At 38.3% G+C, this 22,803-nt stretch overlaps 2 non-coding genes across 2 annotated transcripts; both read right to left on the bottom strand.

Annotated features, from left to right (window-relative positions):
• Positions 1-11,133: 11,133 nt before the first annotated feature.
• On the bottom strand, positions 11,134-11,241 carry LOC112730898 (small nucleolar RNA R71). Its single transcript, XR_003166700.1, has one exon. It is a non-coding gene; the product is annotated as a small nucleolar RNA R71 (small nucleolar RNA).
• A 6,801-nt stretch (positions 11,242-18,042) lies between these two features.
• Positions 18,043-18,150, bottom strand: LOC112731914 (small nucleolar RNA R71). The gene has a single exon (XR_003167663.1). It is a non-coding gene; the product is annotated as a small nucleolar RNA R71 (small nucleolar RNA).
• Positions 18,151-22,803: the final 4,653 nt, after the last annotated feature.

Below are 22,803 nucleotides of genomic sequence, written 5' to 3'. Positions count from 1 at the left end.
TTGCATGCAATCCTCACTCAGCTCGAACTCAACATCTTTCTGCAGCAGTCTGGATAAAAGCAATGCTACCATACTGAAGTCCTTAATAAATCTTTGGTAAAAACCTGCATGGCCAAGGAATGAACAGACTTCCCTCACAGAGGAGGGGTAAGGTAAACTAGAAATGACATCTACCTTTGCTGGATCTACAGAAATACTAGTATTAGAAACAACATGTCCTAGTACAATACCTTGTTTCACCATAAAGTGACATTTTTCAAAATTCAATACAAGGTTTGAACTCACACACCTGTCTAATACTCTAGCTAAACTATCCAAGCAAAGGTTAAAGGAATCACCATATACGCTAAAATCATCCATGAAAACTTCCATACAGTTCTCAATAAGACCTGAAAAGATAATCATCATGCATCTTTGGAAAGTAGCCGGTGCATTACATAAGCCAAAAGGCATCCTTTTGTATGCATACGTTCCAAAGGGACATGTAAAAGTAGTTTTCTCCTGATCTTCAGGAGCTATATGAATTTGAAAATAGCCTGTATAACCATCTAAAAAGCAATAATGAGATTTACCTGACAGGCGATCAAGCATCTGATCAATAAATGGCAAGGGATAATGATCCTTGCGAGTGGCTTGGTTGAGATGCCTGTAATCAATGCAAACTCTCCATGAATTCTGCACTCTAGTTGTTAGGAGCTCTCCATGCTCATTCTTTACTGTTGTGACTCTAGACTTCTTGAGCACCAGTTGTAATGGACTAACCCATTCACTATCTGAGATGGGGTAGATGATATCTGCTTCAAGTAGCCTGGTCACTTCTTTCTTGACAACTTCTAAGATGGTGGGATTCAGTCTTCTTTGGGGTTGACAGACAGGCTTTGCTCCCTCTTCTAATTATATTCTGTGCTCACAAACTTGAGGGCTGATGCCTACTATATCCTCCAAGCTCCACCCAATTGCTTTCTTGTGTCTTTTCAGCACACTAAGCAGCTGCTCCTTGGTCGCGGATATTTATAACCCACAAACTAACTGGCAAGTGCACTGGGTCGTACCAAGTAATACCTCAGGTGAGTAAGGGTCGATCCCACGAGGATTGATGGATCAAGAAAAAATAATTAGGTGATTGGCTTAGTCAGGCAAGCAGAAAATAATGTTGAGTGTTCAAAGAGCATTAAACAATCGTGCAGAAATTAAAATAGTAAAGTAAACGAGTTGGGAATAAAATATGGAGAAGGCAGTTAAGGTTTCAGAGTTATCTATTTTTCCAGATTAACTTTTCTTACTAACTATTTTAATCACGTAGGATTTAATTTATGGCAAACTATATGTGACTAGACCCTAATTCCTTAGACCTTTCTAGTCTCTTCTAAAATTCATCAACAGCCAATTCCTTGGTCAATTAATTCCAATTAGGGAGTGATGATCAAATTCCAGTTTATATGCCACAAAAACTCTAATTACCCAAAAATAAAAGGATTATATGTCACGTATCCCGTTAAATTCAGATAATTAAAATTTAGGAGAATATGTTTTCAAGCTGTTGTTGAAGTAAAGAGCTTTTCCAAGTTATACAAGAACTCAAATAGAAAGAGGGTCATACTTCCGTTCCACCCAAATTCATAAGATAAAGAGCGAAAACAATTCTTAAATTATAAATCCACACATGAATTAAAATTTAAAAAGCAATAAAATCAATCCATACAAATAGACAAAGCTCCTAACCTTAACAATGGAGGTTTAGTTGCTCATGGTTCAGAGAAAAATAAGGATTGTAAATTGGAATGGAATAATGTTGTGTTGGAATCACCCTGTTGGAATCCCTTTTTATATCTAATCCTAATAAATTTAAAATCTATCTTCTAAAACTAAAACTAATATCTTTTCCTATTTTAAAATAATATTTAAATCTAAATAAGAATTAATTAAAGCAATCAGCATGTCTTCAATTGATGGATGGGGACCACTTGCTTCGTAGGGTCCACGCCTAACTTGGAGTGGGCATAACCATTCTTGTGTGAATCTCCCTTGAGTCTCTGCTCTCCCCTGGATCTAGTCTATGTTTCTAGGCCGAAAATTGGGTCAAAACTTGGCCTGAAATCGTCCCCAGCATTTTTTGCATTTCCTGCATGTCACGCATATCACGCGTACGCATCGATGGTCTGTTTCGCATGTCACGCATACGCGTCAAGTACGTGCACGCGTCGCTGAGTAGCTTCGCTTTTCACGCGTATGCGTCAGTCACACGTACGCGTCGCTCCTCACTAGTCAGCTTCTTAGTTTCTTCTCTTTTTCTATAGGAACTCCATCAAATTCATCCGAATGCTACCTAAAATAAACAAAATTACACTAGACTCAAAGTAGCATCCATAGTGGCTGAAAGATAATAAATTCTTGATAAAACTTAACAATTTAAACTTAAATTCACTAGGAAAAGATAGGAAAGATGCTCACGCATCACTCCTCTTATTGGGAAGTGAGTTCCCTTGTAATGATAACTGGGAGCTTCCGATTATCCTCAAGGTAAGCATACTTGAGGTGGGGTGGAAGGGGTTTTAAGTCCAATTTCTGCTCATGGCTAGGCTTTGGATCATCTGGAGCTAGTGATAATGGCAAGGTATCTTCATTATGTTCAGACGGTGTCCCCACACTTGGACCTTACTCCATGTGTCTCTCTTCTGCTTCTTCTTGGTGAAATTCAGCTACAGTTTCATCAATAATGTCACACTGGAAGATAGAATGATCTTTCAGAGGGTGCTTCATAGCTTCATTTAAACTAAAACTTACAGCTCTGCCATCTATCCCAAAGGAGTAAGTTCTTGAGAATGCATCCAGCTTGAATTTTGAAGTCTTCAGGAATGGTCTTCCAAGCAGGATTGATGATGGTCTTCCTGAGTCATTAGGGGGCATTTCCAAGATATAGAAGTCAATGGGAAATGTGAGCCCCTTAATGCTCACTAGCACGTCTTCAGCAATTCAAACCATTGTAATAATGCTTTTATCTGCTAACACAAAACAAGCTGCCGACCTTTTTAAGGGAGGGAGCCTCAAAGCATCATATATAGACAATGGCATTATACTAACACATGCTCCTAAATCACACATCCAGTCAGAAAATATTACACCTCCAATGGTACAGTTAACCATGCATGGAACTGGATCACTATATATTTTAGGTATACCTCGCATTAAAGCAGATATAGAACTACCTAAAGGAATAGTTTATAGTTCATTAATTTTATCTTTATGTATGCATAAATCTTTCAGAAACTTTGCATATTTAGGTACTTGTTGAATAACATAAAAAAAGGGAACAGTTACCTCAACCTTTTTGAAAATTTCTACCATTTTGGGATCAAGTTCCATCTGCTTCCTTGACTTCCTTGCAAGGTGTGGAAATGGGATAGGAATGGCGCCACTGATGAGCGGATAATTTATACGCTTTTTGGCATTGTTTTTACATAATTTTTAGTATGATTTAGTTAGTTTTTAGTATATTTTTATTAGTTTTTCAATAAAAATCACATTTCTGGACTTTACTATGAGTTTGTGTGTTTTTCTGTAATTTCAGGTAATTTCTGGCTGAAATTGAGGGACTTGAGCAAAAATCAGATTCAGAGGTTGAAGAAGGACTGCAGATGCTGTTGGATTCTGACCTCCCTGCACTCAAAGTAGATTTTCTGGAGCTACAGAACTCCAAATGGCGCGCTCTCAATTGCGTTGGAAAGTAGACATCCAGGGCTTTCCAGAAATATATAATAGTCCATACTTTGCCCGAGTGTAGATAACGCAAACTGGCGTTCAATGCCAGTTCCATGCTGCATTCTGGAGTTAAATGCCAGAAACAGGTTGCAAAGTGGAGTTAAACGCCAGAAAACAGGTTACAAACTGGCGTTCAACTCCAAGAGAAGCCTCTACACGTGTAAAGCTCAATGCTCAGCCCAAGCACACACCAAGTGGGCCCCGGAAGTAGATTTCTGCATCAATTACTCATTTCTGTAAACCCTAGTAACTAGTTTAGTATAAATAGGACTTTTTACTATTGTATTTACATCTTTGGATATCTTTGGATTGTCTTTTGATCCTTTGATCATGTTCAGGGGGCTGGCCATTCGGCCATTCCTGGACCTTGTTCTTATGTATTTTCAACGGTAGAGTTTCTACACACCATAGATTAAGGTGTGGAGCTCTGCTGTTCCTCACGAATTAATATAAAGTTCTATTGTTTTTCTATTCAATTCAAGCTTATTCCGATTCTAAGATATTCATTCGCACCTCAATATGAATGTGATGATCGTGACAGTCATCATCATTCCCAACCTATGAACGCGTGCCTAACAACCACTTCCGTTCTACCTTAGATTGAATGAGTATCTCTGGGATTCCTTAATCAGAATCTTCGTGATATAAGTTAGAATCCATGGACTGCCATTCTTGAGATCCGGAAAGTCTAAACTTTGTCTATGGTATTCTGAGTAGGATCTGGGAAGGGATGGCTGCGACGAGCTTCAAACTCGTGAGTGCTGGGCATAGTGACAGACGCAAAAGGGTCAATGGATCCTATTCCAGTTTGATCGAGAACCGACAGATGATTAGCCATGCAGTGACAGTGCATTGGACCATTTTCACTGAGAGGACAGGATGTAGCCATTGACAACGGTGATGCCTAACATACAGCTTGCCATAGAAAGGAGTATGAATGATTGGATGAAGACAATAGGAAAGCAGAGGTTCAGGAGGAACAAGCATCTTCATACGCTTATCTGAAATTCTCACCAATGAATTACATAAGTATCTCTATCTTTAATTTACGTTTTATTTATCTTTTAATTATTAAATCTCTATAATCAATTGAATCCGCCTGACTGAGATTTACAAGGTGACCCTAGCTTGCTTCAAGCCGACAATCTCCGTGGGATCGACCCTTACTCACATAAGGTTTATTACTTGGACCACCCAGTGCACTTGCTGGTTAGTTGTGCGAAGTTGTGACAAAGACCTAAGATTATGAATGTGCGTATTGAGTTTTTAGCGCCATTACCAAGGAATGGAACCGTCACGATTTCTGCGCACCAACTTTTTGGCGCCGTTGCCGGGGATTGTTCAAGTTTGGACAACTGACGGTTCATCTTGTTGCTCAGATTAGGTAATTTTATTTTATTTTTAAGCTTTTTATTTCTTATTTTTGAAAATAATAAAAAAAAATTTCAATTTCATTTTTCCCAAAATAATTTTCGAAAAAAAAACCAAAAAAAAAATTAATAAAATCATAAAAACCAAAAATAATTTTGTGTTTCTTGTTTAAGTCTTGAGTAAATTTTAAGTTTGGTGTCAATTGCATGTTTTTATAATTTGTGCATTTTTCGAAAACTCATGCATGTGTTCTTCATGATCTTCAAGTTGTTGTTGGTAAGTCTCCTTGTTTGATCTTTAAAATTTCTTGTTTTGTGTCTTTTGTTGTTTTTCATATACATTTTTGCATTCATAGTGTCTAAACATGAAAAATCTCTAAGTTTGGTGTCTTGCATGTTTTTCTTTTCTTAAAAATTTTAAAAAATAAGTCTTGATGTTCATCTTGATCTTCAAAGTGTTCTTGGTGTTCATCTTGACATTCAAAGTGTTATTGCATGCATCATGTGTTTTGATTCAGAATTTTCATGCATCGAGTCTTTTTGATGTTTTTCTCTCTCATCATTAAAATTCAAAAATCAAAAAAATATCTTTCCCTTTTTCTCTCATAAATTTTTGAAAATTTGAGTTGACTTTTTCAAAAAATTTTAAAATCTAGTTGTTTCTTATGAGTCAAATCAAATTTTCAATTTAAAAATTCTATCTTTTTCAAAACTTTTTCAAAAATCAAATCTTTTTCATTTTTTCTTTTATGATTTTCGAAAATTTCAAATTGATTTTCAAAATCTTTTTCTTATTTTTATTTCATATTTTCGAAATTAGTGCTAACAATTAATGTGATTGATTCAAAATTTTTAAGTTTGTTACTTGCCTAGTAAGAAAGGTTCAATCTTTAAACTCTAGAATCATGTCTTTTTAGTTTCTTGTTAGTCAAGTAATCAACTTTGATTTCAAAAATCAAATCTTTTTAAATTTCTTTTTCAAATCTTTTTCAAAATAAATGTCAATCACATCTTTTTCAAAATCAATTTCAAAATCTTTTCCAACTTCTTTTCTAACTTCTTATCTTTTCAAAAATTGATTTTCAAATCTTTTTCAATTAACTACTTGACTTTTTGGTTTGATTTTAAAAGTTTACTATTTCAATCATATCTTTTTCAAAACTACCTAACTAATTCTATATCTAATTTTTGAAAATCCCTACCCTCTTTTTCAAATTCCTTTTTAAATTAACTAATTGTTTTAAATTTAATTTAATTTGATTTAATTTTTCCTTTCTTAATTTTCAAATTTTTTATTTTAATTCTAATTTAAAAACAAAAATACTTTTATTTTATTTTATCTAATTTTCAAAAATTCTTCTCCCTCACCTCCTTCTATTTATTTATTTATTTACTAACACTCCTCTTCATCTAAGAATTCGAACCTACTCCTCACCCTTGTATTTGGATTCTCCTTCTTCTATTCATATCTTCTTCTACTCACATAAAGGAATTTCTATACTGTGACATAGAGGATTCCATGTTTTCTGTTTTCTTCTTTTTCATATGAGCAGGAATAAGGATAAGAACATTCTTGTTGAAGCTGATCCTGAACCTAAAAGGATTCCAAAGAGGAAGCTAAGGAAAGCTAAAGCACAACTCTCTGGAGAAAATCTGACAGAAATTTTCGAAAAAGAAGGAGACATGGCCGAAAATAATAACAATACAAGGAAGATGCTTGGTGACTTCACTGCACCAAATTCTAATTTACATGGAAGAAGCATCTCAATCCCTGCCATTGGAGCAAACAACTTTGAGCTGAAATCTCAATTACTTTCTCTGATGCAACAGAACTGCAAGTTTTATGGACTCCATCAGAAGATCCTTTTCAGTTCTTAACTGAATTCTTGCAAATCTGTGTGATGAGCGGATAATTTATACGCTTTTTGGCATTGTTTTTAGTATGTTTTTAGTAGGATCTAGTTACTTTTAGGGATGTTTTTATTATTTTTTATGTTAAATTCACATTTCTGGACTTTACTATGAGTTTGTGTGTTTTTCTGTGATTTCAGGTATTTTCTGGCTAAAATTGAGGGACTTGAGCAAAAATCAGATTCAGAGGTTGAAGAAGGACTGCTGATGCTGTTGGATTCTGACCTCCCTGCACTCAAAGTGGATTTTCTAGAGCTACAGAACTCTAAATGGCGCGCTCTCAACGGCGTTGGAAATTAGACATCCAGGGCTTTTCAACAATATATAATAGTCCATACTTTGCCCAAGTGTAGATGACGCAAAAGGCCGTTGAACACCAGTTCTACGCTGCAGTCTGGAGTTAAACGCCAGAAACACGTTACAAACCAGAGTTGAACGCCAAAAACACGTTACAACTTGGTGTTCAACTCCAAAAGATGCTTTTGCACGTGTAAACTTCAAGCTCAGCCCAAGCACACACCAAGTGGATCCCGGAAGTGGATTTATGCATCAATTACTTACTTCTGTAAACCCTAGTAACTAGTTTAGTATAAATAGGACATTTTACTATTGTATTTACATCTTTAGATCCTCTTCGGATCATCTTGGGACATTTAGTTCTTAGATCATGGGGGCTGGCCATTCAGCCATGCCTGAACCTTTCACTTATGTATCTTTCAACGGTAGAGTTTCTACACACCATAGATTAAGGTGTGGAGCCCTGCTGTTCCTCAAAGATTAATGGAAAGTACTACTGTTTTTCTATTCAATTCAACTTATTCCGCTTCTAAGATATTTATTCGCACTTCAATATGATGGATGTGATGATCGTGACAGTCATCATCATTCTCAACTTATGAACGCGTGCCTGACAACCACTTCCGTTCTACCTTAGATTGAATGGATATCTCTTGGATATCTAATACAGGGGACCAAGTCCGAGATATTATTGTCTTCGTGGTATAAGTTAGAACCCATGGATGGCCATTCCTGAGATCCGGAAAGTCTAAACCTTGTCTGTGGTATTCCGAGTAGGATCTAGGAAGGGATGGCTGTGACGAGCTTCAAACTCGCGAGTGCTGGGCGTAGTGACAGACGCAAAAGGATAGTAAATCCTATTCCAGTATGATCGAGAACCGACAGATGATTAGCCATGCAGTGACAGCGCATTGGACCATTTTCACAGGAGGATGGGATGTAGCCATTAACAACGGTGATGCCCTACATAAAGCTTGCCATGGAAAGGAGTAGGATTGATTGGATGAAGACAGTAGGAAAGCAGAGATCGGAGGAACGAAAGCATCTCTATACGCTTATCTGAAATTCTCACCAATGAATTACATAAGTACCACTATCCTATTTTATATTTTATTTATTTTCATCCACTATAATTTCTTAATACAATTTAATCCGCCTGACTGAGATTTACAAGGTGACCATAGCTTGCTTCGAGCCGACAATCTCCGTGGGATCGACCCTTACTCACGTAAGGTTTATTACTTGGACGACCCAGTGCACTTGCTGGTTAGTTGTACGAAGTTGTGAAACAGATATAAGATCATGAACGTGCGTATTGAGTTTTTAGCGCCGTTACCAAGGAATGGAATGATCACGATTTCGCACACCAAGTTTTTGGCGCCGTTGCCGGGGATTGTTCGAGTTTGGACAACTAACGGTTCATCTTGTTGCTCAGATTAGGTAATTTTCTTTTTGTTTTATTTTCAAAAATTTTTCAAAAATCTTTCAAAAATTTCTCATCTGTTTTCGAAAATTATTCTAAATTTTTAAGAATGAATTCTAGTGTTTCATGAAGCATGTTGAAGCCTGGCTGGCTGCAAAGCCATGTCTAATTCTTTTGGACTGTGGCTTCCAACCATCAGCATAGAGGCAAGTTAATTGGAATTTCAGCTGTTGCATGCCTGATTTATATCCTAAAGCTGGCTGGCTATTAAGCCATGCCCAACCCTTGGATTGGAGCTTTAGGCCAATATTGAAATATTCCTGGGATTCTTATTAAAAATTTTGAATTTCGTATTTTGTTTTTCCTATATGTTTTTCAAAAAATAAAAATATACAAAAATCCAAAAAAAATTAATAAAATCATAAAATCAAGAATATTTTTTGTTTCTTGTTTGAGTCTAGAGTCAATTTTTAAGTTTGGTGTCAATTGCATTTTTTCAAAAAAAATTATGCATTTTTTCGAAAACTCATGCATTCATAGTGTTCTTCATGATCTTCAAGTTGTTCTTGGTAAGTCTTCTTGTTTGATCTTCATATTTTCTTGTTTTGTGTCTTTTCTTGTTTTTCATATGCATTCTTGAATTCTTAGTGTCTAGAAATTAAAAATCTTTAAGTTTGGTGTCTTGTATGTTTTCTTTTCTTGAGAATTTTTCAAAAATAAGTTCTTGGTGTTCATCTTGACATTCAAAGTGTTCTTGGTGTTCATCTTGACATTCATAGTGTTCTTCCATGCATCACATGTTTTGATCCAAAATTTTCATACATTGAGTCTTTTTGATGTTTTTCTCTTTCATCATTGAAAATTCAAAAATCAAAAAAATATCTTCCCCTTTTTCTTCTCATAGATTCGAAAATTTGAGTTGACTTTTTCAAAACTTTTTAAAATTTAGTTGTTTCTTATGAGTCAAATCAAAATTTCAATTTAAAAATCTTATCTTTTTCAAAATCTTTTTCAAAAAAATTATATCTTTTTCATTTTTCTTATTTATTTTCGAAAATTTTAAAAATATTTTTCAAAAAATCTTTTTCTTAATTTTATATCATATTTTCGAAAATATCATCAACAACTAATGTTTTTATTCAAAAAAATTTCAAGTTTGTTATTTGCTTGTTAAGAAAGATTCAAACTTTAAGTTCTAGAATCATATGTTGTGATTTCTTGTGAATCAAGTCATTAATTGTGATTTTAAAAATCAAATCTTTTTCAAAACTAATTTCAATCATATCTTTTCAAAAATATCTTTTTATCTTATCTTTTTCAAAATCATATCTTTGTAATCATACCTTTTCATATCATATCTTTTTCAAATATCTTTTCTAACCTCTTATCTTCTTATCTTTTAAAAATTGATTTTCAAAATTTGTTTCAACTAACTAATTAACTTTTTGTTTGTTTCTTATCTCTTTCAAAACTACCTAACTAACTATCCCTCTCTAATTTTCGAAAATATCTCCCTCTTTTTCAAAAAAATTCTTTTTAGTTAATTAATTGTTTAAATTTTAATTTTAATTTTAATTCTCCTTTAATTTTCGAAAATCATCAACTTCTTTTCAAAAATTAATTTTCGAAATTTCGTCTCCCTCATCTCCTTCTATTTATTTATTCATCTACTAACACTTCTCCTCACCTCATATCTCTGCTCCTATCCTTACCCTTGTGTTTGGATTATCCATTCTTCTTCACTCTTATTCCCTTTCTTCTTCTACTCACACAAAGGAACCTCTCTCTACTGAGGCAAAGAGGATCCCTATTATTATTTTTTGTTCCCTTCTTTTTCATATGAGCAGAAGCAAGGACAAGAACATTCTTGTTGAAGCAGACCCTGAACCTGAAAGGGCTCTGAAAAAGAAACTAAGAGAAGTTAAAATACAACAATTCAGAGACAACCTTACAGGAATTTTCGAACAGGAAGAGGAGATGGCGGCCAAAAATAATAATAATGCAAGGAGGATGCTTGGTGACTTTACTGCACCTAATTCCAATTTACATGGAAGAAGCATCTCCATTCCTACCATTGGAGCAAACAATTTTGAGCTGAAACCTCAATTAGTTTCTCTAATGCAGCAGAACTGCAAGTTTCATGGACTTCCATCTGAAGATCCTTTTCAGTTCTTCACTGAGTTCTTGCAGATCTGTGATACTGTTAAGACCAATCGGGTTGACCCCGAGGTCTACAGGCTTATGCTTTTCCCGTTTGCTGTAAGAGACAGAGCTAGAATATGGTTGGATTCTCAACCTAAAGATAGCCTGAACTCTTGGGATAAGCTGGTCACGGCTTTTATAGCAAAGTTCTTTCCTCCTCAAAAGCTTAGTAAGCTTAGAGTGGATGTTCAAACCTTCAGACAGAAGGAAGGTGAATCCCTTTATGAAGCTTGGGAGAGATACAAGCAACTAACCAAAAAGTGTCCTTCTGACATGCTTTCAGAATGGACCATTCTGGATATATTCTATGATGGTCTGTCTGAATTAGCTAAGATGTCATTGGATACTTCTGCAGGTGGATCCATTCACCTAAAGAAAACGCCTGCAGAAGCTCAAGAACTCATTGACATGGTTGCTAATATCCAGTTTATGTACACTTCTGAGAGGAATCCTGTGAGTAATGGGACGCCTCAGAAGAAGGGAGTTCTTGAAATTGATACTCTGAATGCCATATTGGCCAGAATAAAATATTGACTCAGCAGGTCAATATGATTTCTCAGAGTCTGAATAGAATGCAAGCTGCATCCAATAGTACTCAAGAGGCATCTTCTGAAGAAGAGACTTATGATCCTGAGAACCCTGCAATAGCAGAGGTAAATTATATGGGTGAACCTTATGGAAACACCTATAACCCCTCATGGAGAAATCACCCAAATCTGTCATGGAAGGATCAACAAAAGCCTCAACAAGGCTTTAATAATGGTGGAAGAAATAGGTTTAACAATAGTAAACCTTTTCCATCATCCACTCAGTAACAGACAGAGAATTCTGAGCAGAATTTATCTAGCTTAGCAAATTTAGTCTCTGATCTATCTAAGGCCACTCTGAGTTTCATGAATGAAACAAGGTCATCCATTAGAAATTTGGAAGCACAAGTGGGCCAGCTGAGTAAAAAGATCACTGAAACTTCTCCTAGTACTCTCCCAAGCAATACAGAAGAAAACCCAAAAGGAGAGTGCAAGTCCATTGAATTGACCATCATGGCCGAACCTACAAGGGAGGGAGAGGACGTGAATCCCAGTGAGGAAAACCTCCTGAGACGTCCAGTGATCAACAAGGAGTTTTCCTCTGAGGAACCAAAGTAATCTGAGACTCATTTAGAGACCATAGAGATTCCATTCAACCTCCTTATGCCCTTCATGAGCTCTGATGAGTATTCTTCTTCTGAAGAGAATGAGGATGTTACTAAAGAGCAAGTTACCAAGTACGTTGATGCAATCATGAAGTTGAATGCCAAATTATTTGGTAATGAGACATGGGAAGATGAACCTTCCTTGCTCATGAATGAACTAAGTGATCTGGATCAACTGACATTGCCTCAGAAGAAACAGGATCCTGGAAAGTTCCTAATACCTTGTACCATAGGCACCATGACCTTTGAGAAGGCTCTATGTGACCTTGGGTCAGGGATAAACCTCATGCCCCTCTCTGTAATGGAGAAACTGGGAATCTTTGAGGTACAAGCTACTAGAATCTCATTAGAAATGGCAGACAATTCTAGAAAACAGGCTTATGGACAAGTAGAGGACGGGTTAGTAAAGGTTGAAGGCCTTTACATCCCTGCTGATTTCATAATCCTGGATACTGGGAAAGATGAGGATGAATCCATCATTCTTGAAAGACCCTTCCTAGCCACAGCAAGAGCTGTGAATGATGTAGACAGAGGAGAATTGATCCTTCAACTGAATGAGGACAATCTTGTGTTTAAAACTCAAGAATCTCCTTCTGCAACAATGGAGAGGAAGCATAGAAAGCTTCTCTCATTACAGAGTCAACTAAAGCCCCCACAGTCAAACTCTAAGTTTGGTGTTAAACTCCCATATCCAAACTCTAAGTTTGGTGTTGGGAGTCTATAAAATTGACCTGATCACCTGTGTGGCTCCATGAGAGCCCACTGTCAAGCTATTGACATTAAAGAAGCGCTTGTTGAGAGGCAACCCAATTTTTATTTATCTAATTTTATTTTTATTTTATTGTTCTTTCATGTTTCATTAGGTTCATAATCATGTGGAGTCACAAAATAAACAAAAAAATTAAAAACAGAATCAAAAACAGCAGAAGAAAAATCACACCCTGGAGGAAGGGCTTACTGGCGTTTAAACGCCAGTAAGGAGCATCTGGCTGGCGTTCAACGCCAGAACTGAGCATGGATCTGGCGTTGAACGCCCAAAACAAGCAGCATCCTGGCATTCAGACGCCAGGAATGCACACTGAGGAAAGCTGGCGCTGAACGCCAGAAACAAGCATAGAGCTGGCGTTCAACGCCAGAAACATGCTGCATCTGGGCGCTGAACGCCCAGAACAAGCACCAATTCGGCGTTTAAATGCCAGAATTGCATGCAAAGGCATTTTACATGCCTAGTTGGTGCAGGGATGCAATTTCTTGACACCTCAGGATCATTGGACCCCACAGGATCATCTCAGCATCTGTAGACCTACAGGATCCCCACCTACCTCCACTCATACTCTTCCCTCTTCTCATTCATCCTCTCTTCCCAATAAACACCCTTCCCCAAAACCCTTCACCAATCACCTCAAGCTCTCTTCCCAATTACCCCTTCACCAATTACCTCAAGCTCTCTTCCCAATTACCCCTTCACCTATCACCTCAAGCTCTCTTCCCTACTACCCCTTCACCACTCACATCCATCCACTCTTCTCCATAAACCTCCCTCATAAACCCCACCTACCTTCAAAATTCAAAATCACTTTCCCACCCAAACCCATCCCATATGGCCGAACCTTAACCCCTCTCCCTCCACTATATAAACCCCTCCATTCTTCTTCTTTTTCACACAACACAACCTTATCTTCCCCTTCTTGGCCGAAATACAACTATCTCTCCCTCTCCTCCATTTCTTCTTCTTCTTCATCTCTTTTTTCTTCTCTTGCTCGAGGGCGAGCAATATTCTAAGTTTGGTGTGGTAAAAGCATAAGCTTTTTGTTTTTCCATTACCATTGATGGCACCTAAGACCGGAGAATCTTCTAGAAAAGGGAAAGGGAAGACAAAAGCTTCCACCTCCGAGTCATGGGAGATGGAAAGATTCATCTCCAAAGCCCATCAAGACCACTTCTATGATGTTGTGGCCAAGAAGAAGGTGATCCCCGAGGTCCCTTTCAAACTCAAGAAAAATGAGTATCCGGAGATCCGACATGAGATCCAAAGAAGAGGTTGGGAAGTTCTAACAAACCCCATCCAACAAGTCGGAATTCTAATGGTTCAGGAGTTCTATGCTAATGCATGGATCACTATGAACCATGATCAAAATAAGAACCCGAACCCAAAGAATTATCTCACCATGGTTCGGGGGAAATACTTAGATTTTAGTCCGAAAAATGTGAGGTTGGCGTTCAACTTGCCAATGATAGAAGAAAACGCACGCCCCTACACAAGGAGAGTCAACTTTGATCAAAGGTTGGACCAAGTCCTCATGGACATATGTGTGGAAGGAGCTCAATGGAAGATTGACTCAAAAGGCAAACTGGTTCAACTGAGAAGACTGGACCTTAAGCCTGTAGCTAGAGGATGGTTGGAGTTCATTCAACGCTCAATCATTCCCACTAGCAACCGGTCTGAAGTTACTATAGACCGGGCCATCTTGATCCATAGCATCATGATTGGAGAAGAGGTGGAGGTTCATGAGATTATACCTCAAGAACTCTACAAGGTGGCTGTCAAGTCCTCCACTATGGCAAGGTTAGCTTTTCCTCACCTCATTTGCCATCTATGCAATTCGGCTGGGATTGACATAGAGGGAGATATCCTCATTGATGAGGACAAGCCCATCACTAAGAAAAGGATGGAGCAAACAAGAGATCCTATTCATGGATCTCAAGAGACGCATGAAGAAGCTCATCACCAAGAAATCCCTGAGATGCCTCAAGGGATGCACTTTCCTCCACAGAACTTTTGGGAGCAAATCAATACCTCCCTAGGAGAACTGAGTTCCAATATGGGACAATTAAGGGTGGAACATCAAGAGCACTCAATCATCCTCCATGAAATTAGAGAAGATCAAAGAGTTGTGAGGGAGGAGCAACAAAGACAAGGAAGAGACATAGAAGAGCTCAAGGACATCATTGGTACCTCAAGAAGAAAACGCCACCATCACTAAGGTGGACTCATTCCTTGTTCTCAAAATTTCTATTTTTCGTTTACTTATGTTAAATGTTTATCTATGTTTGTGTCTTTATTACATGATCATTAGTGTCTATGCCTTAAAGTAGTGAATATGAATCCATCACCTCTCTTAAATGAAAAATGTTTCAAAAACAAAAGAACAAGAAGTATATGGTTTCGAATTCATCCTTGAACTTAGTTTAATTATATTGATGTGGAGACAATACTTTTTATTTTCTGAATGAATGCTTGAACAGTGCATATGTCTTTTGAAGTTGGTGTTTTAGAATGTTAAATATGTTGGCTCTTGAAAGAATGATGAACAGGAGATATGTTATTTGATAATCTGAAAAATCATAAAAATGATTCTTGAAGCAAGAAAAAGAAGTGAATACAAAAGCTCTTAAAACCAAAAGGCAAGAGCAAAAAGCCAATAGCCCTTAAAACCAAAAGGCAAGGGTAATAAAAAGGATCCCAAGGCTTTGAACATCAGTGGATAGGAGGGCCTAAAGGAATAAAATCCTGGCCTAAGCGGCTAAACCAAGCTGTCCCTAACCATGTGCTTGTGGCGTGAAGGTGTCAAGTCAAAACTTGAGACTGAGCGGTTAAAGTCAAGGTCCAAAGAAAAAGAAGAGTGTGCTTAAGAACCCTGGACACCTGTAATTGGAGACTTTAGCAAAGCTGAGTCACAATCTAAAAAGGTTCACCCAGTTATGTGTCTGTGGCATTTATGTATCCGGTGGTAATACTGGAAAACAAAGTGCTTAGGGCCACGGCCAAGACTCATAAAGTAGTTGTGTTCAAGAATCAACATACTGAACTAGGAGAATCAATAACACTATCTGAACTTTGAGTTCCTAAAGATGCCAATCATTCTAAACCTCAATAGATAAAGTGAGATGCCAAAACTATTCAAGAGGCAAAAAGCTACAAGTCCCGCTCATCTGATTGGAGCTATGTTTCATTGATAGTTTAGAATTTATAGTATATTCTCTTCTTTTTATCCTATTTGATTTTCAGTTGCTTGGGGACAAGCAACAACATAAGTTTGGTGTTGTGATGAGCGGATAATTTATACGCTTTTTGGCATTATTTTTAGTATGTTTTTAGTAGGATCTAGTTACTTTTAGGGATGTTTTTATTAGTTTTTATGTTAAATTCACATTTTTGGACTTTACTATGAGTTTGTGTGTTTTTCTGTAATTTCAGGTATTTTCTGGCTGAAATTGAGGGACTTGAGCAAAAATCAGATTCAGAGGTTGAAGAAGGACTACTGATGCTGTTGGATTCTGACCTCCCTGTAGGAGCTACAGAATTCCAAATGGCGCGATCTCAACGGCTTTGGAAAGTAGACATCCAGGGCTTTCCAGCAATATATAATAGTTCATACTTTGCTCAAGTGTAGAGGACGCAAAAGGGCGTTGAACTCCAGTTCTACGCTGTAGTCTGGAGTTAAACGCCAGAAACATGTCACAAACCAGAGTTGAACGCCAAAAACACGTTACAACTTGGCGTTCAACTCCAAAAGAAGTTTTTGCACGTGTAAACTTCAAGCTCAGCCCAAGCACACACCAAGTGGGCCTCGGAAGTAGATTTATGCATCAATTACTTACTTCTGTAAACCCTAGTAACTAGTTTAGTATAAATAAGACTTTTTACTATTGTATTTACATCTTTAGATCATCTTCGGATCATCTTGGGACGTTTAGTTCTTAGATCATGGGGGCTGGCCATTCGGCCATGCCTGAACCTTTCACTTATGTATTTTTCAACGGTAGAGTTTCTACACACCATAGATTAAGGTGTGGAGCTCTGCTGTTCCTCAAAGATTAATGCAAAGTACTACTGTTTTTCTATTCAATTCAACTTATTCCGCTTCTAACATATTCATTCGCACTTCAATATGATGGATGTGATGATCGTGACAGTCATCATCATTCTCAACTTATGAACGCGTGCTTGACAACCACTTCCGTTCTACCTTAGATTGAATGGATATCTCTTGGATATCTAATACAGGGGACCGAGTCCGAGATATTAGTGTCTTCGTGGTATAAGTTAGAACCCATGGATGGCCATTCCTGAGATCCGGAAAGTCTAAACCTTGTCTGTGGTATTCCGAGTAGGATCTAGGAAAGGATGGCTGTGACGAGCTTCAAACTCGCGAGTGCTGGGCGTAGTGACAGACGCAAAAGGATAGTAAATCCTATTCCAGTATGATCGAGAACCGACAGATGATTAGCCATGCAGTGATAGCACGTTGGACCATTTTCACAGGAAGATGGGATGTAGCCATTGACAACGGTGATGCCCTACATAAAGCTTGCCATGGAAAGGAGTAGGATTGATTGGATGAAGACAGCAGGAAAGCAGAGATCAGAAGAACGAAAGCATCTCTATACGCTTATCTGAAATTCTCACCAATGAATTACATAAGTACCACTATCCTATTTTATATTTTATTTATTTTCATCCACTATAATTTCTTAATACAATTTAATCTGCCTGACTGAGATTTACAAGGTGACCATAGCTTGCTTCAAGCCGACAATCTCCGTGGGATCGATCCTTACTCACGTAAGGTTTATTACTTGGACAACCCAGTGCACTTGCTGGTTAGTTGTACGAAGTTGTGAAACAGATATAAGATCATGAACGTGCGTATTTAGTTTTTAGCGCAGTTACCAAGGAATGGAATGATCACGATTTCGCACACCACTGTGATACTGTTAAGACCAATGGGGTTGATCCCGAGGTCTACAGGCTTATGCTTTTCCCATTTGCTGTAAGAGACAGAGCTAGAATATGGTTGGACTCTCAACCTAAAGACAGCCTGAAATCTTGGGATAAGCTGGTCACGGCTTTCTTAGCCAAGTTCTTTCCTCCTCAAAAGCTTAGTAAGCTTAGAGTGGATGTTCAAACCTTCAGACAAAAGGAAGGTGAATCCCTCTATGAAGCTTGGGAGAGATACAAGGAACTGACCAAAAAGTGTCCTTCTGACATGCTTTCAGAATGGACCATCCTGGATATATTCTATGATGGTCCGTCTGAATTATCAAAGATGTCATTGGACCATTCTGCAGGTGGATCCATTCACCTAAAGAAAACGCCTACAGAAGCTCAACAACTCATTGACATGGTTGCAAATAACCAGTTCATGTACACTTCTGAAAGGATTCTTGTGAGTAATGGGACGCCTCAGAGGAAAGGAGTTCTTGAAATTGATACTCCGAATGCCATATTGGCTCAGAATAAAATATTGACTCAGCAAGTCATTATGATCTCTCAGAGTCTGAATGGGTTGAAGGAATCATCCAACAGTACTAAAGAGGCATCTTCTGAAGAAGAAGCTTATGATCCTGTGAACCCTGCAATAGCAGAGGTGAATTACATGGGTGAACCCTATGGAAACACCTATAATCCCTTATGGAGAAATGATCCACATTTCTCATGGAAGGATCAACAAAAGCCTCAACAAGGCTTTAATAATGGTGGAAGACACAAGTTTAGCAACAGCAAGCCTTTTCCATCATTCACTCAGCAACAGACAGAGAATTCTGAGCAGAATCCATCTAGCTTAGCAAATATAGTCTCTGATCTATCTAAGGCCACTGTAAGTTTCATGAATGAAACAAGGTCCTCCATTAGAAATTTGGAGGCACAAGTGGGCCAGCTGAGTAAAAGAGTCACTGAAACTCCTCCTAGTACTCTCCTAAGTAATACAGAAGAAAATCCAAAGAGAGAGTGCAAGGTCATTGATTTAACCATCATGGCCGAACCCAAAGAGGAAGAGGAGGACGTGAATCCTAGTGAGGAAGACCTCCTGGGACGTTCAGTGACCAATAAGGAGTATCCCTTTGAGGAACCAAAGGAATCTGAGGCTCATCTAGAGACCATAGAGATTGCATTGAACCTCCTTCTGCCCTTCATGAGCTCTGATGAGTATTCTTCCTCTGAAGAGGATGAAGACATTACTGAAGAGCAAGTTGCTAAATACCTTGGTGCAATCATGAAGCTGAATGCCAAATTATTTAGTAATGAAACTTGGGAAGATGAACCTCCCTTGCTCACCAATGAACTAAATGCATTGGATAGGTAGAAATTGCCTCAAAAGAAATAGGATCCTGGCAAATTCTTAATACCCTGTACTATAGGCACCATGACCTTTGAAAAGGCTCTGTGTGACCTGGGGTTAGGAATAAACTTAATGCCACTCTTTGTAATGGAGAAACATGGGATCTTTGAGGTGCAAGCTGTCAGAATCTCATTAGAGATGGCAGATAACTCAAGAAAATAGGCTTATGGACAAGTAGAGGATGTGCTAGTAAAGGTTGAAGGCCTTTACATCCCTGCTGATTTCATAATCCTAGACACTGGGAAGGAAGAGAATGAATCCATCATCCTTGGAAGACCCTTCCTAGCCACAGCAAGAGCTGTGATTGATGTGGACAGCGGAGAATTGGTCCTTCAACTGAATGAGGACAACCTTGTGTTTAAGACTCAAGGATCTCCTTCTGTAACCATGGAGAGGAAGCATGAAAAGCTTCTCTCACCGTATAGTCAACCAAAGCCCCCACAGTCAAACTCTAAGTTTGGTGTTGGGAGCCCACAACCAAACTCTAAGTTTGGTGTTGAACCCCCACATTCAAACTCTAAGTTTGGTGTTGGGAGGTCCCAACAATGCTCTGAACATCTGTGAGGCTCCATGAGAGCTCACTGTCAAGCTATTGACATTAAAGAAGCGCTTGTTGGGAGGCAACCCAATGTTATTTAATCATATCTAATTTATTTTCTTTTTGTTATTTTGTGTTTTATTAGGTTGATGATCATGCGAAGTCACAAAAACTACTGAAAAATCAAAAACAGAATGAAAAACAGCATTGAAAATAGCACACCCTGGAGGAGAGCAGTCTGGCGTTTAAACGCCAGAAACAAGCATCTGTCGGGCGTTTAACACTAGAAACAGGCACCAAGCTGGCGTTTAACGCCAGAAACAAACATCTGCCTGGCGTTAAACGCCAGAAACAGGCTATATTTGGGCGTTTAACTCCAGAAACAAGCAGCAATCTGGCGTTAAATGCCAGGATTGCACAGCAAGGGCGTTTTACATGCCTAATTGGAGTAGGGATGTTAAGTCCTTGACCCTACTTGATCTGTGGACCACACAGGATCCCCTCAGGATCTGTGGACCCCACAGGATCCCCACATTTTCTTCTCTCTTCTTCACACCTTTTCTTAACTCTCTTCCCCAAATACCCTTCACCAATCACCTCAATCACTCTTTCCCATCACCTCTTTACCACTCACATCCATCCTCTCTTCCCCATAAACCCCACCTACCTTCAAAATTCAAACTAATTTCCCTCATAAACCCAACCCTAATGGCCGAACCCTACACCCCCCCTCGCCCCTATATAAACCCCTCACTCCTTCTTCATTTTCACACAACACAACCCTCTCTTCTTCTCCTTGGCCAAATACATCTTCTTCCCCCATCTCCTCCATTTTCTTCTTCTTCTACTACTTTCTTTCTTCTTTTGCTCGGGGACGAGCAAACATTTTAAGTTTGGTGTGGTAAAAGCATAGCTTTTTGTTTTTCCATAACCATTTATGGCACCTAAGGCCAGAGAAACCTCTAGAAAGAGGAAAGGGAAGGCAATTGCTTCCACCTCTGAGTCATGGGAGATGGAGAGATTCATCTCAAAGGTCCATCAAGACCACTTCTATGAAGTTGTGGCCAAGAAGAAAGTGATCCCTGAGGTTCCTTTCAAGCTCAAAAAGAATGAGTATCTAGAGATCCGACTTGAGATCCAAAGAAGAGGTTGGGAAGTTCTCACCAACCCCATTCAACAAGTCGGGATCCTAATGGTTCAAGAGTTCTATGCAAACGCATGGATCACTAGGAACCATGATCAAAGTGTGAACCTGAATCCAAAGCATTGGCTTACCATGGTTCGGGGGAAATACTTAGATTTCAGTCTGGAAAATATAAGGCTGGCGTTCAACTTGCCAATGATGGAAGAGAACGCACGCCCCTACACAAGAAGGGTCAACTTTGATCAAAGGTTGTACCAAGTACTCATAGACATATGTGAGGAAGGAGCTCAATAGAAAATTGACTCAAGAGGCAAGCCGGTTCAACTAAGAACCATGACCTCAAAACAGTGGCTAGGAGATGGCTAGAGTTCATTCAACGCTCAATCATTCCTACTAGTAACCGGTCTGAAGTTACTATAGATCGGGCCATCATGATCTAAAGCATCATGATTGGAGATGAGGTGGAAGTTCATGAGATTATACCTCAAGAACTTTACAAGGTGGCTGACAAGTCCTCTACTTGGGCAAGGTTAGCCTTTCCTCACCTCATATACCACCTCTGCAATTCGGCTGGAATTGACATAGAGGGAGACATCCTCATTGAAGAGGACAAGCCCATCACTAAGAAAAGGATGGAGCAAATAAGAGATCATGGACCTCAACATGAGCATGAGGAAATTCTTCACCATGAAATCCCTGAGATGCCTCAGGGGATGCACTTTCCTCCACCAAACTATTAGGAGCAAATCAACACTTCCCTAGGAGAATTAAGCTCCAACATGGGACAACTAAGGATGGAGCACCAAGAGCACTCTATCATCCTCCATGAAATTAGAGAAGATCAAAGAGCTATGAGGGAGGAGCAACAAAGGCAAGGAAGAGACATAGAGGAGCTCAAAAGCACCATTGGTTCTTCAAGAAGAGGAAGACGCCACCCTCACTAAGGTGGACTCATTCCTTAATCTCCTTGTCTATTTATTTTACTGTTTTTCGATTTTTTGAGCTTTATGTTTTATTTATGTTTGTGTCTTTACTATATGATCACTAGTGTCTAAGTGTCTATGCCTTAAAGTTATGAATGTCCTATGAATCCATCACCTTTCTTAAATGAAAAATGCTTTAATTACAAAAGAACAAGAAGTACATGGTTTCAAATTCATCCTTGAAACTAGTTTAGTTATTTTGATGTGGTGACAATACTTTTTGTTTTCTGAATGAATACTTGAACAGTGCATATGTCTTTTGAAATTGTTGTTTATGAATGTTAAATATGTTGGCTCTTGAAAGAATGAGGAAAAAGGAGAAATGTTATTTGATGATCTGAAAAATCATAAAAATGATTCTTGAAGCAAGAAAAAGCAGTGAATATACAAAAGCTTGCGAAAAAAGAAAAAAGAAAAATGGCAAAAAAAAGAGAAAGAGAAAGAAAAAGCAAGCAGAAAAAACCGAAAGCTCTTAAAACCAAAAGGCAAGAGCAAAAAGCAAATAGCCCTTAAAACCAAAAGGCAAGGGTAATAAAAAGGATCCAAGGCTTTGAGCATCAGTGGATAGGAGGGCCTAAAGGAATAAAATCCTGGCCTAAGCGGCTAAACCAAGCTGTCCCTAACCATGTGCTTGTGGCGTGAAGGTGTCAAATGAAAATTTGAGACTGAGCAGTTAAAGTCAAGGTCCTAAGCAAAAAAAAAAAAGAGTGTGCTTAAGAACCCTGGACACCTCTAATTGGGGACTTTAGCAAAGCTGAGTCACAATCTGAAAACAAAGTGCTTAGGGCCATGGCCAAGATTCATAAAGTAGCTGTGTTCAAGAATCAACATACTGAACTAGGAGAATCAATAACACTATT

Source organism: Arachis hypogaea, chromosome 12 (genome assembly GCF_003086295.3).
Source record: "Arachis hypogaea cultivar Tifrunner chromosome 12, arahy.Tifrunner.gnm2.J5K5, whole genome shotgun sequence".
NCBI classification, from domain to species: Eukaryota; Viridiplantae; Streptophyta; class Magnoliopsida; order Fabales; family Fabaceae; genus Arachis; species Arachis hypogaea.
Note: the sequence above shows the minus strand (reverse complement) of the source record. Positions and strands in the feature narration are given on the sequence as shown.